The 19,808-nt window shown below is 47.4% G+C and overlaps 1 long non-coding RNA gene across 2 annotated transcripts; it reads left to right on the forward strand.

Moving 5' to 3' along the window:
* Positions 1-4,220: 4,220 nt before the first annotated feature.
* On the forward strand, positions 4,221-14,491 carry LOC131896433 (uncharacterized). 2 transcript variants are annotated; one of them, XR_009375446.1, is made up of 4 exons: positions 4,221-4,297; positions 5,954-6,130; positions 7,292-7,401; positions 13,753-14,491. It is a non-coding gene; the product is annotated as an uncharacterized LOC131896433 (long non-coding RNA). The 2 variants fall into 2 exon arrangements; XR_009375447.1 differs by lacking the exon at positions 4,221-4,297 and adding an exon at positions 4,309-4,711.
* The last annotated feature ends 5,317 nt before the right edge of the window (positions 14,492-19,808 follow it).

The raw sequence follows: 19,808 nt of genomic DNA on the forward strand, positions 1-19,808 counted from the left end.
CAGAGCCCCACCGCTACAGGATAAATGTGTCTCTAAGTCTCTAATGTCTGTTGGTTGACATCCTCCCCACTACAGTGATAGCTTTTCAGAAGAGGATATTGGCTGAGGTGATTGGGTCGTGAGGGGGAAGCCCTTAGGGTAGGATTAGTGCCCTTATAAAGGAGGCCCGAGGGGTCTTGTCCATTCCTCCCACCTGTGAGGACACAGCTAGGAAGTACTATCTATAAAGTGGCTGGGATTTGCTGTCTGGTGTAACAGGATCCTGTGCCCAAGCATGGATCCTGGTGTGCAACCCTAGTCACCTGAGCCCTTGCAGAAAGCTCTTGAGTTCCTGAGACTTGCTTTGCTTGTCTCTGAATGGAGCCTTAAGAGTAGACATCTGTGGGCTGGAGAGATGGCTCAGTGGATAAGAGCACTGATTGCTCTTCCAGAGGTCCTGAGTTCAATCCCCAGCAATCACATGGTAGCTCACAACCATCTGTAATGAGATCTGGTGTCCTCGTCTGGCCTGCAGACATACATGCAGGCAGAATGCTGTATACATAATAAATAAATCTTTAAAATACCACATTTCAGCACAAATAAAATGTCACCACACACAAAAAATAGACATCTGTATCTCACTCTGTGTGGGACCCTGTCCTAAACTCTTTTAACATTTGCCAAGTAATTGTAATGGCAGCCCCATGTACTAGGTAATGTTAGCTTTACTTCGTAGACAAGAAAACTGAGGCACCAAGAGGCAACATGAGCAAAGTGGGAAAGCTACCATGCAATAGAGTAAGCTTCAGATCAGGCATGATAGCCCAGGGTCCTTCAAGCTGGACTGTTGTTGGCCTGGGAGCACCTGCCTCAGAGGACACAGTACTGGGCCCCTTGCCTGTATCCACTAGTGCCATGACACTTAGTGCCAGGCATGGTGGTGCATACCTTTAATCTTGGGAGGCAGAGACAAGGGGATCTCTCTGAGTTTGAGGCCAGCCTCATATACGTGGTGAACTCTAGACACATAATGAGACCTTGTCTGAAAAAGAGAAACAGTCACCCAGCTGGGCCAGGAGTACCTAGTTCCAGAGCCATCTGATTCGAAATGCTCCGCATCCTCTCCACAGCCTGTTGTTGCTCACCCTTGTCGCTCCCCTCACCAGCCAAAATACAGAACTCTCAACTTTGCCCATCTTCCCACTCAACTTCTTCATACCAAGGTTGTGCACACTTCAGACACTGAAAAATATAGTGATTTGCCAGGCGGTGGTGGCGCACGCCTTTAATCCCAGCACTCGGGAGGCAGAGGCAGGCGGATCTCTGAGTTAGAGGTCAGTCTGGTCTACAGAGTGAGTTCCAGGACAGCCAAGGCTACACAGAGAAACCCTGTCTCGAAAAACTCAATAAATTTAGTGATTGGTTGCTGGATTTTAAAGAAAGATTAGAAGTTAACACCATTACCTTTTTTTTGCTTTTTTAATATTTTTATTTTATAATTAACTTAATTTCACATATCAGCCATGGATTCCCCCATCCTCCCTCCTCCCACCCCCACACCATTACCTCTTAATGGAATAAATGGAATAGCTTCATTAGTACATTTGTAATTTTAAGCAAAATTAATTGACATGAAACACTGACAGAAAATCCTGTGCTTTTTTTGGTGAGTGTGGTGTGTGCGTGCATGTGTGTGTATACATGCATGTGTGTACACTTGGTTATGAAGTGTGCACAACCTGAGAGTACAGAGGTTAGTAGAATCAAATGAGGTTGCTCATGCTTCAGTGAGTTTATTTCCAGATGGGTCTGACCTACACAGAAGTTGATGTGTTCTCTTTCAACACCAGTCACTGGTCGTGTCTTCCAGAAGCAAGGGACAGAAGCTGTTGCTATTCTCACTGGGTTTCAGTCTGTGACTGTCTGGGTACATTTACCCTTCCTTCTGGTAGCAGTTGGACCAAGTCCAGCCCCAGCTTATAAACACACACTCCCTGCAGCTACCCCACTTGCCTCAAGACTGGCTCATTGGACAGGCTGAGTGAGTCTTCCGTTTCTGAAGTGGAAATGTGGTACCACAGGCGTCTGGAGGACTTTACTGGAAATTGCTCTCCAGCCCTAAACCTTTATATGGGTTGTCAAACTCTGTCCTTGGGCATGACACAGGCCATTGCTGTCCCTGGTGAGGAGAGAGAGGACTCAGCAACGCCATGAGGGCCTAGTGGCAGACCTCTCCAACTTCTCAAGGCCCATTAACCCATGTCCCTTCCAGAGGCTAGAGAAGCAGTCAGTGATTACTGGGGTGGGAGCTTTTCTTGAGTGCTGCCCATAATTGCCCGCTCACTGGGAGATCATTCTCTACCCCACCATTACCACCACCACAGTGCTCCTGTAAATGACCCTAACCAAAGCCATTGGTTTGGTCTGCTTGATTTGGGTGGAACTTTGTTGTCGTGTCTAGTTGTTATTATTGTCATCGTTGCCCTTCCCAGGGTGAAAACAGAATAAAATGTGTCTCTAGGAAAAGTTAACAGAACGGTGTACATGAGCAAATGGCACCTCCAGAGAAGAACATGCCGAATGCCGAAGCGCTGGGAAGCAGCCAGCTGAACTGGGACAGAAGCTGGGCAGGGCTGAACTTGACTCTCAAACCTGTTTGACTTCTACCACAACACCCTACCCGGGGCCACGTTTTCCAACTACCCTACACTCACCCTCGTAAAAGAGGCACCTGCTCCAGAGTTCCAACCTTCCGGCTACTGGTATCATGTAAGGTTGGGATGGAGCCCCGTGTGCTAGTTAAGCTTGGGGGTGCTGGAAAGATGGCTCATCGTTTAAGAAAGTGTACTGCTCTTCTAGAGGATCTGAGTTCCTTTTCACTAAGCTCCAGGACTCCCAGGGTACCTACATGCATATACACAGACATGCATAATTAATGTCTCATTGGGTGTATCAACCACATTCCAGGGAAGGCCCCCATCCATGCCCAGAAGTAGTTAACAGAATACAGCAGCCAACAGAAAACAAACTCAATGGTATTTCTGCAGACTTTTTGTTTCATTTTGTTTGGGGGATCATGGTTTTTTGTTTTTCCCAAGATGGAACATAAAGTATGGTGGGAAGAACTGAGGAGGATCTGGAAGAAGTTGAGGTGGGGGGCATGATCAAAATATATTGTATGAAATTTTTTTTAATTAAAATAATCAGGGGTCACAATGTCTGTCATCCCAACATTTAGGTTGTGGAGGTAGGAGGATCAGAAAGTCGTTCATCCTCAGCTACATAATGAGTTCATGGACTACATACATAATGCTAACCTGGACTACATAAGACCCCGCCTACCTACCTATCTATCTATCTATCTATCTACCTACCTACCTATCATCTATCTATCTATCTATCATCTATACAGATATACATACAGGCAAAGCACACTCTGGCAGAAAATAAAACACACACACACACATATATATGTATATATACATATATATAAACTGTGCACCCCCGAGCGTACAGTGCCTGTGGAGGCCAGAAGAGGGTATGAGGTCCTTTGGTATGTGGTGGCTGGGAATCGAACCCCAGTTTCTCTGGAATGAGCACTCAGCGCTCCTAAGTGCGGAGACTTCTTTCTCTCTAGTCGCCGAAAAAAATTCTCTCTACCAAAAAAAAAAAAAAGCAATTTTCTACCACAGATTCAGGGTTTGGCTTCAGCTGAGAATAAAAAAGAGTCAGTGACAACCCAGTGTGAGGCTTCGTCAGCCACCCTACAGCTTTCTGGAACGCCAGCCCCCGGGAAGCCCAGGCGCCTGGCGCAGGCGCACCAGAGCAGCGTCCGCCTGCCAAGCTCGCAACGAAAAGGTGAACGTCAGAACTGGGAGCGCGTGGGCCATGCCGGGGGCGGGGCCTGAGGGGCGGGGCCAGAGACGCAGCATGTGTGAGGGGCGGAAAGAGAGTGGCTGGCGCTCTGGGCGTGGGCGGGGCGTGGGCGGGGCTTCCCGCCGCGCGCTGCAGGTCGGCGGTTTCCCCCACCCCCCACCCCCGAGGTGGCAACAGTTGTCAGTTTTTCTCAGGACGTCCTGCGTGGTCAGGGCGCGATGCCTCTCGACCCTCAGGTGGCCATGGGGGACCTTGGCCATCAGGACATCTTGGCCATCTTCAACCGCCTGCGTTTGGCGCTTAGCAACCAGGTAGCGGCCGCCTGGGGAGCTCGGGACCGCGCGGCGGGCGTGGGAGGCGGGGGGGGGGGGGGCCTCCCGGTTCGTCAACGGCCGAAGTCGCCCACGCGGGATCTGAGTGACTGCGCTCGCCCACGCCCGTGAGTAAACCCGGCACCCGTGCTCCGTTAGACGGCCGGCCGGGACGCTCACTGCTCTTGCCGAGTCACTACTAAATAACCACGTGTTTTTATTTATTTGAGGTAGTGTTTCACTATGGAGACCAACTTGGCCTTGAACTAGCAACCTTCCTGCCTCTGCCTCCTGAGTGCTGGGACTTCTGGTGTGCGCCACCGTGCTGTTTTCCCCCGTGCCTTTGAATAACCTACTCTTGAAAGTGGTATGCTGTCGCTTTTGCCACGTTTTACTGGTCGCCCAGACCACCGCGGTAAAAGTGAGGCAGAAACTGCACAGGAGCTAGGGGGAGGAAGATTGGGCCGAGTGGTTAGTGCAGAGGAGAGAAGAATCATGCCCAAGGGCCTGTCGTGTGAGATACAGCCACTGCCCAATGGATGGTAAGGGACAGTGTCCTGGGGGGCGGGGGCGACTATGTTCCTGGTGAGCATTCCTTTATGGGCTAGGTTCCTAACTGGATGTTTAGAGGTAAGTAGTGTAGGATATGGCTTACCGACCTAAGTTCTCTTCACTGTGCATACTGCATACACGATAGTGTATTGCTGATACAATACAGTAATTGCATTGATAACTCTTTCTGGACCCATGAGTAGCCCCCCACCAGTGCAAAGCCAAAGCCTCAAACACGCTAAGCAAGTACCTGACGACTGAGAGTTTATAATTTATAGATATAATATGCATGGGTGTTTTGCCTGCATGTATGTCTGTGTGTCTGGTGCCCGTGGAAGCCAGAAGAGGGCATCCTATTCCCTGGAATTGGAGTTTGGTGATCGTGAACCAGCATGTGGCTACTGAGGACCAAACCTAGGTCTTCTGATAGCAGACAGTGTCACTAACAGCCATCTCTCCAGCCCCAATATTATTAGAAATGTTTAAAGTTCTTAAAAAAAAAAAAAAAGGGCTGGAGAGATGCCTCAGTGGTTAAGAGTACTAGCCGCACCAATTCCCAGCACCAACGTGGCAGCTCACAGTCTTCTGTAATTCCAGTTATAGGGGACCCAAAACCCTCTTCTGGCCTCTATGGGGTGCCCAGATATACATGCAGGCAAAACACTCATACACAGAAAATACAAACCAAAATTTAAATTTCTAAAATCCTAGATGACACTTTTCATGTTATTTGATTGTTTTGTAGCAGAATGCCTGACATGGGATATGACTGAAAGTATTATTTAGCTGTACAAGAAGAAATGGCACTTACATACAAAAGAAAGATATGAGATATTCGGTTTTTGTTTTTGTTGTTTTGTTTGTTTGTTTGTTTCTTGAGACAGGGTTTCTCTGTAGCTTTGGAGCCTGTCCTGGATCTCACTCTGTAGACCAGGCTGGCCTCCGAACTCACAGAGATCTGCCTGCCTCTGCCTCCTGAGTGCTGGGATTAAAGGCGTGCGCCACCACTGCCCGGCAATTTATTAGTTTTAAGAAAATACTACATAATGCATCCTACAATGTCTGGACTCTTAGGTCTTCCTATGGAAGACCCACTATGATACCATTACTCTCCCAGTAATTAAATGAGGTGCCATTGATAAAGCATCGTCACAGTTAGCTCCTTATAAGACTCCTTCCCAGACATCTGACCAGGACCAAGACTGTAATTTCTCATTTGTGGTACTTAACAGTGGAGCATTCTCCCGTACTCCTGGTTCTGGTTCTGGTGAGAAGACCTACTTAAGTGACTTTCTTCAGCTCATTGAAAGCAACAGAACAAAAGCCCTGCCCATGCCAGAGAAGTTGGACCACATTGAAGAAGGCTTTGTACACCTTATCTTTGAAAGTCTTTTTCTAAGCATGCCATGGTGAGTCATGCCTATCATCTCAGCACTGGGGAGGCTGAGGCAGGAGGACTGTCACAAGGCTAGTTTGGGCTAAATAAGTTTCAGGTTGGCCTAAGTTACAGAGTGAGACATTATTTCAATCAAAAAACTTCCTCTAACAGTTGGCAGTACCTGTGTAAAAGACCTCAGACACTGCCTGTATACAAGATCTGAGCTCCTTAGATTCATCAGGACCCACCCCATTGTGAGGAAGAGGGGAGGTGACACTGGCCGTGACCGTCTGTGTGATCATCTAACTGATTATGGATAGCTGTGTCTTTGGGGTCAGGCAGCATGCCTTGAGCTCTGTTGTATATACTAAATGACACCATGCAGTATATTGTGGTGCCCTGAACAGAGATGTCAAAGCTTTGTAAAAGACAGCAGATTCCATCCAATTTAGTGATCTTCACCAAAGTTCCCCAGACCTTTCAACTGGCAGGGTCCGTGCCTAATTTCTCTGTGTCAGCTACCTAGGAGGTTCTGGCAGTATCTAGCCAAGAGATGAAATGGGGAGCTCCTTCAGAGGCCAGTTGCTGTCAAACTAGCTCCAGATGTGGGTTTACTTGTCCATACCCCTAGGAAGACCTGTATGTACCCTAGACTGTGAAGTTGAGGGCTTGTATTGGGAAGCAGCAGATAACATTCTCCAGGTTGCCAGGCCAGGAAAACAGTACATCCTGCTCTCCAGGTTGCCAGGCCAGGAAGACAGTACATCCTGCTCTTTAGAAATGCAGATAATGTAGTCCGTGATGCCTTTGTACTGTTTATCAGCCACGGCCTGCTTGTTATCACATCATACCTTCAGCAGCAGCTTGACTTTCCTGATCAGAGAGACAGCCATCTTGGAGATGGCAACAGTGATGCTGGAATGAGGAAGTTATTGGTGAAATGAACGGCCTGTTCCAGCTAGGTGTCACAGGGGAAAACAGCAGGCAGAGGATGAGAGGAAGGCAGCACCGATTAGCCCTGCTGCCACATGTGACCTATACCAGACGAATAGGTCACATGGTTCCTAAATGATCAGAATTTAAAGTGTGAATGTTAGACAGCCTTAAGCTAGTTGTGTACTGTGTTGTATAAGATAAACTCAACCTGCTAATATGAATTAATTCTTAGCAATATGTAACGATTTTCTTTCAGGTATGTTTTGACTGCAGTGCCAAAAATCACAACTGGGCAAGCATAACCTATGGGATGTTTCTTTTCATCAATTGCTCAGGGTCGCTTTGTGTTCACTAGAGTTTTACCTGGTAAGGCTTCCCTTGTTTTTTGTATTATGTCGACTTGATATCAAGTAAAATGACAGATTGCCAGTTAAGGAGGGTTTAAACCTTGCATCATTGGGGCTGGTTAACAGCACATGCTGCTCTTAATGAAGACCCAAAGTAAGTTCCCAGTACATCAGGCAGCTCACAACCTACCTGTATGTACCACCATCTCCAGGGGCATCCAGTGCCTCTGTTTTTTGGTCTCTATGGGCACCTGAACTCATGTGCACATACTTATATGCATACACATATATGTATAGTTATAAAAAATAAATCTTAAGAAGAGATCTTTCATCAACTAATAACCTGGGGAAATGAGCCATTTTCTACTCAGGCCTTTGTGGAGATCATTCGAGAGAAATAAAGCTCTAATGTTGAAGACAGAGTCTGATGAGGGGTCTCCAAGCAACAGTTCCTTTCCCTCCAGCGCCTTCTAAGAAATTAAGGGTACAGAGTACACACTCGAGAGACGGGGGTTCCCTGTGCACACCATACAAGGTTGTGAGAGTTCACATGAAGGTGGGGTCCTCATACCAGGTATGGCACCCAGCATAATCCTCCAGGTCCCCACTGACACCAGCAGGACAAAGCATGAGTGGATGGATTTGTTTGAGTTTTAGCTGGTGACTTCCCATGTTTATAATATGAAGGCCTTTCTTCCCTCTTTACCAAGGGCTTGGGCTACACTGGCCAGTCTAATGAGTCTGCTCAGACACTGTGACCTTTGCAGGTGTCTTAGTTACTGTTCTCTTGCTGTGAAGAGACACCATGAACAAGACAACCATGGCGCTTTGAATAGGAATGACCCCCATAGGCTCATAGATTTGGACGCTTGGTCACCAGAAAGTGGCACTATTAGGAGGTGTGACTTTGTTCGAGGAAGTGTGTCACTGGGGATGGGGCTTTGAGGTTTCAAATGCTCAAGCCAAGCCTAGTGCCTCTCTCTCTTCCTGCTGCCTGCAAATCCAGATATAGAATTCTGAGTTCCTTTTCCAGACCATGGCTGTGTAGTACATGCTGCCATAATTCCTGCCATGATAATAATGGAGTAAACCTCTGAACCTGTAAGCCAGCCCCAGTTAAAGTTTTCTTTTATAAGAGTTGCCATGGTGATGGTGTCTCTACAACATTAGAAACCCTAACTAAGACAGCAATTTGTTTTGTTTTGTTTTTTTGAGACAGGGTTTCCCTGTATAGCTTTAGAGCCTCTCCTGGAACTTGCTCTATAGACCAGGTTGACCTGGAATTCAGAGATCCACTACCTCTGCCTCCCAAGTGCTGGGATTAAAGGCATGTGCCACACATCCAGCTAAGACAGCAATTCCTTTTTTTTTTTTTCCCCGAGACAGGGTTTCTCTGTGTAGCTTGGTGCCTTTCCTGGAACTCGCTTTGTAGACCAGGCTGGCCTCGAACTCACAGAGATCTGTCTGACTCTGCCTCCCGAGTGCTGGGATTAAAGGCGTGTGCCACCACCGCCCGGCGACAGCAATTCTTATAAAAGAAAGTGTTTAATTGGGTGCTTGCTTACAATTTTAGAAAGTTAGTCCGTGATCATGGCGGGAAGCAGACCGACATGATACTGGAGCAGAAACTGAGAGCTTTACATCCTAGTCCACAGCAGGGTGGGGGACATAGAGATAGGTATTGGGGGCCTGGTGTGGGCTTTTTAAACCTTAGAGCCCATCCCCCAGTGATACCTCCTCCAACAAGGTCACAGCCACTCAAAGTCACACCTCATCCTTCTCAAAGAGTTCCACTAACTGGAATCCAAACATTCAAACATAAGAACCTGTGGGGACCATTCTCATTCAAACCACCATATTGAATATCAGATAAAGGTGCTACCCTCTGGGCAGACAGCCCCATGGTGGGAGGAAAAGGGCCCCTGAAATGAAGTGAAATAATGGTAAAAGGACCCTAGTCAGGCTTGAGGCCCAGCAAGGTCTGCATCAGCTGCCTAGGCCCTTGTTAGGACACTTTCTGCAGGTCATCACATGGGCTCAGGCCTCTGTGTGCCACTTCCTCCAGCAGCTGGCCTGTTTCCCTATTTCTTTTCTGGGAATAGACCTGGTAGACAGGCTGTTTAGAACTGTGGGAGCGATTTTCTTTTTCTTTTTTTTGGTTTTTTGAGATGGTTTCTCTGTATAACAGTCCTGGCTGTCCTGGCTGGAAGCAATTTCTTTGATGTTGCTGAAGGAATATTGACACAATGTGATTACCATGAAGGAACATTTATCCCCATAGGATAAAAACTGATAATGAGACCTTTTACATGACAACATGAAAACTAGCAATAGTTAGAACATAATTTTCTTGTTTCATAACTTAAACTTCTGTCACACTGTTTTGGGAGTTTTGTTTTGTTTTGGTTTTGAGACAGGTTCTCTCTACATAGTGCTGCCTGTCCTAGAACTCCCCATGTAGACCAGGCTGGCTTCCAACTTACAGAGGTCCACCTCCCTCTACCTACCAGGTGGGATTAAAGGCTTGTGCCACCACACTTGGTTTTTTATTTTTTTTAAAGAAGTCTGTAAAGATATGGTAGGCTAAATAGCCATATAACTCAATAGGTAATTATTAAGAAAGGGGAGTGATTTTGTATATTTGTATATTGTTCCTTGTTTAAGATTTTTGGCTATCCTATTTTGTCTGAGACTGTGGTCCCAAAATGTTTGGAATGTGCAGCCAGTGCCCTTGTCTCTTTTTAAAATTTGGACAGATTTAGTTGCTGATGCAAGTTTATTTGTCCCAGGTTTTTCTTCTTGGATAAATGTTCATAACATGTGGTTTAGCATCTTAATTCTCTTTCAGGTATTTGTTGTCACACCACATGCTTGTGTGGAACAGGTCACATTTTCCTTCCACTTAAGGCTGAGTAAAATCCCACTACACATACCATCTCTTTTTTTCCCCCTTTCATCCAGAAATTGGCAGTTTGGTTGTTGCCATAATTTAGTAATACTGCTTTGAAAATAGTTGTACAAATAATCTGATGTGAGTAGATATGCAAGAGTGGAGTTGCTAGATAAAAAGGTGTGTTCTCTTTTGTCATTGCTGTGGACCAGATATCTAACCAAGACAATATAAGGAGAAGCATTTATTTTGGCTCACAGTTTCAGTGTGTTTGATCAATAGTCACTTGATCTATATGCTAGGACACACTATCATAGTGGCAAGGAGAGTGTGATAGAAGCTTTTTAATCCTTCTTGACAGAGGGAACATAAAGGAAATGGGCACTGGGCTAACTTTCTGTGCAGGGCCCCACAACATGGCACTGTCTGCAGTCAGGGTCCACCTTTCTATGTGCCTTGGAGACTCCAGAACTTCTTTCTTCTTGGCTCAAACAGAAGGGTCAGCCCCAAAGGCTGCTGTGCCAGGGGCCAATTTCAGTTTGAAACCTAGGGGTAAGTGGTGTCTAGATGTAGAGCAGTGAGGTTTGGGTGCCATGTAGATGGTGACCCGCAGGTTATCCGGGGACAGAAACATCCCTCTAGTTCACTTGATGACCACAGTGACAGAGCAGGGTTGGGGTAGGTGCTTTGGCACCAGAGGTGAGTGAACACACTCTGGAAGCCAGCATGTCAGTGCCACAGAGTGCTTTTACTGCTTCCAACTTATTCATCAGCCATTAGGACTTGTGTATTATGAATTATGGAAGAGTGCTGTTTCTATTAAGCAAGGGGGACATATCCTTGCATGGCTTTTTATAGTGAATTCCATTATTTCCAAATTATAAATGATGCATTATTATAATAGTGCATTCAAAATAATGAAACTGGACTGTTGCTGAGCCTCATGGAGTCCAAACGGCCTTTGGTGGGGGGTGTGACTGACGACAGGACAGTGTGCTATTAAAGGCTTTCCCCAGGGACCTGCAGGGATGTGTTCAGAGGTGAGGATGGTGCAGTGTGAGGGCCAGCATGAAGGAAAGCTCATGGAGAAATAGGACCCAGAAATCAAAGCCCATGCTAGGTGAAGGTCAGTGATGGGGAGAGCTGCTGAGTCCTGGCATGGGACTCCGCAGGCTAGCTGGCATAGTATTGCCTGTGAGTGACTAGGTATCCCCTACAGGGTGCCAGAGCACAGAGAGGCTCTTGTGAGTGAGTAAAGAATTGGGAAGACTCCACATGTGAACTGCTCAGGGCACCTATGTAAGGTGGTATTCTCTAGGGTAGTTGAAATGTACCTGATACCCCCTCCATTCCAGAATAAGCTCTTAGCTCATATAAATGAAGAATGTTTGTTCCTTAGAGTGATGCACACTTCCATGCCAGAATATAGTCTTAAAGAGCCTGGAGGTTCTAGCCCCCAGCTCCACCCCCCTTACAGGGTTGGTACCTCCTCTGGGCCCTACCAGCCTCTCTTAAGACTTTTGCTTCCCTCAGAGCAGATCTATGGGGTCCTGAACCCAAAGCAGCTTCTCCTGTGAACGAGTTTGCAAGCCTCATGAACAGGGACAGGAACTATCTCCTGTCTTGTTTCCCTACCATTGTTCTGACCCCTAGAAAGTACTTACTGAGTAGCTTGTAAATTTGCCACTGAATTGGTCTTAGTCCTTTTCCTGGACCCTTAAAGATAAGCCCTGAAGCATGTGAAGGTCAGCAACCCCTCTCTCCTTTGGAACCCTTCTCTGATTTTACTTCCATTTCCTTGGTTGTCCTGGTTTCTCTTCTTTGAACAAGAATTCTAGTCTCTGTTCTTCAGTTAGAGCCAGGGCCTAGGTGCTGATCCATTCAGCTGCAAAGGAGCATTTAGTGAGTTTCTAGCTAAAAGCCAGAGATGCTTTGAATACCACATCTTCACTTGGGTGGGTGAGAATAGTGTAACAGACATGTTCTTAATGTCCTTCTTGCCAGAAAAGACAGAGCCACATTTAGTTCTGTTTTCTCTCCATGCTTCTTGTGAAATTCCCTATTTGCTACAGACATTGGGCTTGTCTCCTTCTGTTGCTTTTTTTGACCTGGAAAGAATGTGTTTGTTCTTAGCACCCCACCCCCCCACGCTCCTGGCTCGTCTGGTTCCTGACCTAGTTCTTCCAGGTTTGGTGTGGTCTCTTGTCTGTCTTCAGCTCTTGCTCTTCTGATCTGGCGTGTCCATCTTGTGACCCTTTGTAACATGGAGCCTGGTGCTTGCCTTGCTTCCAGTTTTTACTCAGGACGAAATTATTTAAGACCTCTGTATTCCCTCCCATCACCCTTCCTTGCCTTAAACCCTCAGTTGTGGCCTCTCTGTCCTCAGGTCCCCTTGAAATCCACACCTCTGGGCTCTGTTTCCATCGCAGACTGTCATGGCACCATCATCACAGTTCATGGATGTCTGTCTTGCCTCTGTCCCCCCTGGCTAACAGTGCCTCAAATTCTTGGGGAGTCTTTCTCGCTTGTCTGCAGGATGGAATGCTGGCATTGAGTGCTGTTCTTTGAGTGATACCTTGTTTAATGATGTTCAGCTGACAAGGAGAAAACCCACCCAGAGGTCCAGCATCTCTTCAAGGATGCTTTTAGACCACACTGCAAGAGCGCTAGAGAAGGGGTCAGTGATCAATGGTCTGTGGCTTTGTATCCAACTCCAGGAAGTCAGGGAGTGACATTTACATCATTCATATTGAACACGCTGACCAGGGAAGAGATTGGCAGCCAGAAGCTTCTAGGAGAATCTGTAACATTACTAGAAGAAAATGAAGTCTATGACTTGAGGGAGATCTGTGTTGTGCAAATAGGCCAGGTCATGTTATGATGAGCATTCTCAAGTCTCAGGGGCTCAGCAAACAGCAGCTTACCCCTGTGTCTAGCAAGTCAGCTTTGGGTACATGTGACTATCTATAGCATTGGTTCTCAACCTGTGGGTCGCAACCCCTACAGGGTTCATATGTCAGCTGTCCTGCATATCAGATATTTACATTATGATTCATAACAATAGCACAATTACAATTATGCAGTAGCAATGAGATAATTTTGTGATTGATTCACCACACCATGAGGAACTGTATTAAAGGGCTGCAGCATTAGGAAGGTTGAGAGCCACTGGTCTGGAGGTCCTGTCTTCTGTGTAGCACTCCACCTCCAGACCAGTAAGGGTCTCACTTGCCTTAGGATACTGCACTCCCTCTTCCCTACAGCCCCCAAAGAGAAGATAGGTTGGGCTGCAGAGTCACTTTACAGACTTTGGAAGTGACACCTCAGATCTGTTCCTGTTTATTGGCCACATCATGTGGATGTTATTTATCTCAGCACATGCTTGGGTAGGGGAGGCATGTGCCCCATACCCAGAAACAAGAGACTCTGATTAGGAACAAAGGTAAACACCCCACCATCACTCTTCCTTCTTCTTCCTAGGTGTGTTGATGGTCGCATGGAGATGAGACACAGTTCCTTTGGTAGCGGGGATGACAGTGCTGGTTCCTACTGGAATAAGGAAAGCAGTCGAGACACCTAGACCACTGTTAAAAGCACAGGCTCTTCAGACAGCTGTGAGCTGCAGGACCAGGAAGCCAGAGCTACAGGCTGGAGTGCCTTCTGTACCCTCTTTTCCAGCACTCACTTCACACCCAGAGTGGCTGACAGGTGGTCATCAATGTGCAGAAGGCAGGTGGAGCCAGGACATAATTGGGCCAGCCTTGCAAGTCTGTTGCTATCTGGGCTACAGTCAGGCAGGGCTTGGTGGAAGCCATCAGCTGCTTTGAGGTTCTGTTCCAGCTCTCGGTAAATGGTTTTGTAGCTAAATCACAGATAGAAAGACAGCTCTATAAAAGGCAGGGCCCGGGCACCATTCCTCACAGCCACAGCAGGCCCTGTAGCCTGCATGATGGTCTCTGCAGCCTGCACAGTTTCCCAGACACAGGACAGGGACGCCATTCCCTGGTGCCACATGTACAGATGCAGACACCATCCTCTAGAACCCGGGACCCACCCAAATAAGCTTCGTATCAAACCAGGCGGCACACTGAGACTTGCCCTGCATCAAATCCTGGGTGTGCTCTGTGGGTGCAACTGTGCAGTCCCACTGGGTCAGGTCATGTTGAGGAAGAAGCCTTGAGAGGAGAATGTCAGAGTGCCTCCTGCTCCATTCCTCTCAAGACAGTCCTAACCTCAGGATGTGACCTTTTCTGAAAACAGGGTCTTTGGGAGGTGGACAACTTAAAACAGGTTCAGTAAAATGGCCCCAGTGCGGCAGGGCTGCTGTCCTTAGAAAGAAGCAGAAATCTACCCTAGATACTCAGGGAAAGATGGCCAGAGGACTGGAGAGAAGTGGTCAGATGTCCAGAAAGCTGAGGACTGTGGCAGACCCACAAGCTAGAAGAGGCAGAAGGCCCTGCCTGGAGCCTTCGGTGGGGAGTGTGGCCACACCTTGGTTTTTGACTTCTGTCTTCTAGAACTGAGTAATGAGCTTCCCTTGTTGTCTGCCATGCCACCCAGATTCTGTCACAGCAGCCCTAGGAGCGACTGCACCATGTACCTCAGAGGTGACTTGGAACATAGAGACAGGCTGTGCCGATTCAGGCCTTTGCCAGAGCCAAGTACAAACAGTGGAAGGAACCTCATACAGACAAGAGCAGGACACAGTCCCAGCTCCGTCCCTTTCCCTGTCCCCTAAAAGCTGTACAGCAGCTCAGTTTCCTCATCAGGAAGACGGGACAATTCTGCCTACTTTCCAGGCTGTCACAGAGATGAAATGACAGCAGAGCCCTTGTGCAGTGACTGCTTTCCATCTTTTTAGAAGAGACACAAGGGATGTCATTTTCTACTGACAGCAAGCTTTGACCTGACATTCATTTCTCAACGCTTCTGCCAGATGGATGAAGGAAGTGGATTTCTATCTCTGTCCTGTTATCTCCTGATGCAGGCACACTGTGTCACAAGTCAAACTGGAGTTTGTCTTGCTGTCTGGCCTCTCCAGGACTACAGTCACTAAGATGCCAATGGTCAAGCTGGCAGCAGGGATGAGATGCCCTCTACAAGGGACTGTCCTGGGGGGCAGAAGACATGAAGCCTGGCCAGTGCTGCACGGGTGCAGGTGGATTTCCAGAATGCCGGCTCTGGCTGGTCCTGGCTGTGGCACCAGAACAGACAGCTTCCCTTCCTGTCCAGACCCATTTGGAGCTGGCAGCTTCGAGCCTTCCATGGCTGTGCTGTGTGCTGGCTCTGCTAACAGGCCCCTTGGGTATCTGGAATGTGGTATGAAAAGCCCTCTCAGAAGAAGCGCAGGCGCTTCTCTTCAAACTGCTGGCACTGCTCGAACACCTGCTCCATGTTCTCCATGTACTGGGGTGTGGTCTGATCAAGCCCTTTCTGGACCTTCTCATTCTTGTCCTTGGTCTATGTTAAAATTGGCACAGACAGAGGTTTGTCTCCATCCCACCTCTGTACAACCCACGTGCCCCACTGCTTCTCAGCCCTCCCAGATCCCAAATGTGGGAGCAGAAGTTCTGGAGCCTAGCATTCTCCAAGTCCAGTCCAGTTCCTGTGCTTCTCCAGGCAAGTCACTCTATGCCTGCCCTGCCTCTCACTGGAGCAAAGACCAAACAGGTAGATATAGGTGAGAGATGGTCCCACTGACACTCAGTGTCCTGGATCCCAAGTATACATCTACGTTGGTGGCATAGTTGTGAGCATAGCTGCCTTTGTTCACTGCATGCCTGTGTTCATTTTGTCAGTGGGGAGGGCTGTGCTGTGCACCATTCTAGCCTAGCTCTGGCCCCAGCAGCTGTGGCCTATGAGGTACCTTAGAGACAAGGTCATTGTCCTAAGGACAAATGGTCCTGAGCCTCATTTTCATTATCAGAAAATGAGAATGCTTTCTGCTTCATAGTATTTTGAGACTTAAATAACCCACACAAAGCTACATGGATTAGACATTCCTAGTCTGTCCATGCAGCCTCTTTGTCAAGGATATCTGGAGGAAGGGCATTTAGGTAAAAGGATAGATTAAGAGCAATATGGTCCAGCTTAAGCAGGTCTCTGGACAGAATGTATTAAATCCCTAGGATGTGGTGAAAGTGAACACTTGACAGGTGTGCTCAGGCTTAGTGACCACATTCACCCAGGCTTGTGTACCCTACCCTCCATACCATGCTAATCTATTGCTTTTGTGATTCCCGACAGTTTTGTTTGGTGACAGGACAGGAGCTTCCTGGGAGTAGGGGGCAGCTGGGTTCTGGGAATACCTTTTTATTGCAGAGCTTTCCATACGTGTCTCTAACAACTGAAGGGTGTTCAACGATGCATATGAGAAGTCCATGGTACTCTTCCTAAAGCAGGTACTATGCCAGTGCTCAGCACACCTCACCAGCCTGTGATTAACCTTCAGAGTGTCCATTAGCACATGGCCACTTCAGTGTTCCCTCTGTAGCCTCAGGTGGAGGTACGATTCACTCTTCCTTGGCCTCTGGAGCTGGCAAGCCTTCCCTGTTTGTACATCATATGGTGCACTCTGCTGCTTCTGCCTACAAGTAGAGTGAGTGCTAATGACCACATTGCTCCAAGTGGCCTTCATGCAGAAGACTCCCGTTTTCAGACTCTTTTCTGAGAACTCTGGGCTTTCTGAAAGCTCGGCACCACTTCATTTCCTCAAAACCTCCCGTGGCTGTGTTAAAAGCTGTCATTGCTGTCGTGTGTGTGTGTGTGTGTGTGTGTGTGTGTGTGTGTACACTATCAAGATGAGGAAGCAGGTACAAACTGTAGGTAAACTATCACTACAAGTAGTCATCAGAAAAGAACCTCACTTAGTCACTCTTGATGGCTAATTTCCTGATTTATACTATAATACTGCTTTTGAATAGTTTCCTTGCTATTTAAAAAGCCAAGGACCTCACTCCACAGGTACTCACCAAATAACTGTCCACCTGCCAGACACTCCTGGGAGTGGCTAGTCTGTCCCTTGTTGCTTCACAGGCCAGTGTGGCCTCCCATGCTCACCATGCTGTGTTGCCGGACAGCAAGCTTCCCTGCTCTTGTTACCAACAGAGACAAATCAGCAGACTGAGGTTCTGTGTGCACAGCTCCAGGCTAGGGACTGACAGACCAGCTGGTAGGTTAAAGAGTGATGCCAGCTAGCAAAATGCAGGGCTAAGTGTGCCTGACATTGCATGTTGACTTAGTGGACAAGGACAGCTTCCCAGAGTTGGTGACATTGAACTAAAGGCTGCTTTCATGTTATCACATGAAAGAACATTACTCTCCAATTGTTCTTGCTTCCTGAGCACCATGCTTATGTTTCAGCCTCTGAATGTTGCCTGTTCCCTAGCAAGTAGGAATAACTGTCCCCATTTCACAGATGAGGAAACTGAAGCTGAAGTCAGTCACTGCATCTGCCAGAGTCCTACAGCTCAGTAGCTGTGCTGGAGCCGAAAGTAGCTCTCTGTATAGTTCCTGGTAGGGACAGTCTCGATAGCAAAACCTGATTCTTACCTGCTTTGTCAAGAGTATATTGAGTATTGACTGCCTTTTTCCACATTTAAGTTAGGAATTTTTAAAAACGAGAATGCCATTGGCTAATTTAGGATGAAAATCAAAATACTCAGTGTTTCATCCTTTGAGCTGTGGACTTTCCAGGGTACAGGCATTAACACTGAAGGTCTCCCAGGAAAGAAAAGGGGTCTGTTCTCATCTTTTTCCTCCCATGTTCTTCACAGTATTAGCCAACGATTTTTGTTTGTTTGCCTGTCTGGCCATCCAGTCCGTCTCTCTGCTTTGTTCTTCATCCAAGGCAGTAATTCAGAACTGCTAACAAGAAGAAACCTACACTTTGACATTTTTTATTTTTATCTGCATTGAGCAAAAGACCCCCCGAACCACTTGCTGACATTTTTGATGACCACAGAGGGATTCTTGGAGGGCCTAAAGAAGAGGAGGACCGGCCCTGGCGATAGTTGGTGCAAATTTGCCTTGTGGCTGCCTGAACCTTAGCTTTGATTTCCGCCAGTAGGTTCTTCCTTGGCAGTCTACAGTGTGTAGCCCTACTCACCAGAATGCAACCTTCTCTGCTTGTCTGTCCTGTATTCTGGAGTGTTCACCAGCTGTCACTGGCTTAATCTCCCCTTTGGACTGCAGCTTGGCTACAGCACTAACAGTCTGTAGGCTTTGTCTTTTTGTTCTGCTGACTCGGTACTCTATTCCGGTAGACTCTGGCTTCTGAAATTTTCATTTGAGCTGGTCTGGTGGCTCATGCCTGCAGTCCTAGCACTTAGGAGACGGGGGTAGCATTGCCAGGTTGAGGCCAACCGAGCTACATAGTGAGTTCCAGACCAGCTTGGGCTACAAAGTGATATCCTGTCTCCAAAACTATAAAGAAGAAAAAGGGAAGGAAGAGACTTGAGGTAGGACTGCCACTCACACTGCACTGTGCTTTGTCCATGTCCAAAACCCTCTAACACTCAGTTTTTGCTTCTAATATCTGATTTGGTGAGGCTTTGTTTTGTGAGCACCTATAATTCCAGTTCTCACACCCTGTCTGCAGGTCCCATCCTGGCACTTCTAGGGATGCCATGAAAAGCAGCTCTGAGAGCCCTGAGGTTCTAGTTGCTTCTCATGTTCACAAGTTACTACTTTTTTGGTCTCCTGGTTAAAGGGTAGGCCTGGGAATCACCCCATGGGTGTCTGGGTGCTGAGGTTCATTTAGACCCAAGAGGTTCAAGAAAAAGAACTTGCTGCAATGCCTGACATCAATATAACTTAGGTTAGAAGGCCAGTTGGCTGGACAATGGGTCTGCATTTTCTTGAAGGGAGGAAAAGAGACTTTATCTACTCTTTCATAATATCATACCAGGACCCTCATCTGAGAGACTCCTAACTAAGCCCCTAGGCCTACAGACCCTGTGATCCAGAGAGCTGAGGGAAGACACAAAAGTTTCAGGGAGGACCTCAGACCCTGGGCAGCAGGGAGAAAAGATAGATAGAAGCCAGTACCTTGTGGCAACCACCTCAGTAATTCAAAATTCAATAATATGCCCCAGAATTGATTAACAAGAACCAAGGCACCTGACTGAGGGCCAGTGCATATTTGGCCAAAAGGAAAGGTACTAGGAAATGACTGCTTTGTAAAGGGCTAGCCAGACAGCAGCCCCGGCCCAAGTGCAGCCATGTTTAGCCCCTGGGTCAAGGAAGCATCAGTGGAACTTTGTGTGCTACTTGTGGCCAGTTACTGTTATCCCATACCTTAGGGTGTGGTGGTATTTTATGTTAATAAATAAAGTTGCCTGGGGTCAGAGCCATAGCAAGTGCGTGGCAGTGGTGGTGTACGCCTTTAAGGACCTGGAGGGCGGTACATACAGGCAGTGACGAGACAGTCACATGATTGGGTTGACAACCAATCAGAAGCCAGAACAGAGAGACTATAGAGACAGACACACAGGAAGGAGGGCTCCTCTTTCGGAGAGCTCTCTTGGCTGAGGAGG

The sequence above is a fragment of the Peromyscus eremicus genome, chromosome 20, assembly GCF_949786415.1.
Source record: "Peromyscus eremicus chromosome 20, PerEre_H2_v1, whole genome shotgun sequence".
In the NCBI taxonomy this organism is placed as follows: Eukaryota; Metazoa; Chordata; class Mammalia; order Rodentia; family Cricetidae; genus Peromyscus; species Peromyscus eremicus.